Genomic DNA, 315 nt, shown 5'->3' with positions numbered 1-315 from the left:
TTGTAAAATATTATTACAATTTAAAATAACTGTTTTCTATTTGAAAAGATTGTAATATTCAGCATCATTTCTCCAGTCTTCAGTGTCATATGATCCTTCAGAAATCAGTATAATATGATGATCTGCTGCTTAAGAAACATTTATTCTTATTATCAGTGTTGAAAAGAGTTGTGCTGCTTGATATTTTTTTGGAAACCGTGATACTTTTTTTTCAGAATTGTTTGAAGAATGTAAAATTCAAAATAACCACATTTATTTGAAATAGAAATCTTTTGTGTAGCGTCTGGACCACTCAAACACACAATACATATTTTG

General features: G+C 27.6%; 1 protein-coding gene across 1 annotated transcript in view; it reads left to right on the top strand.

Annotated features, from left to right (window-relative positions):
• The window catches only part of LOC107595596 (general transcription factor IIH subunit 4-like), a 12,497-nt gene that overhangs the window by 4,897 nt on the left and 7,285 nt on the right, over window positions 1-315 (top strand).

The sequence above is a fragment of the Sinocyclocheilus grahami genome, unplaced genomic scaffold, assembly GCF_001515645.1.
Source record: "Sinocyclocheilus grahami isolate Dianchi unplaced genomic scaffold, SAMN03320097.WGS_v1.1 scaffold205.1, whole genome shotgun sequence".
Taxonomy (NCBI): domain Eukaryota; kingdom Metazoa; phylum Chordata; class Actinopteri; order Cypriniformes; family Cyprinidae; genus Sinocyclocheilus; species Sinocyclocheilus grahami.
Note: the sequence above shows the minus strand (reverse complement) of the source record. Positions and strands in the feature narration are given on the sequence as shown.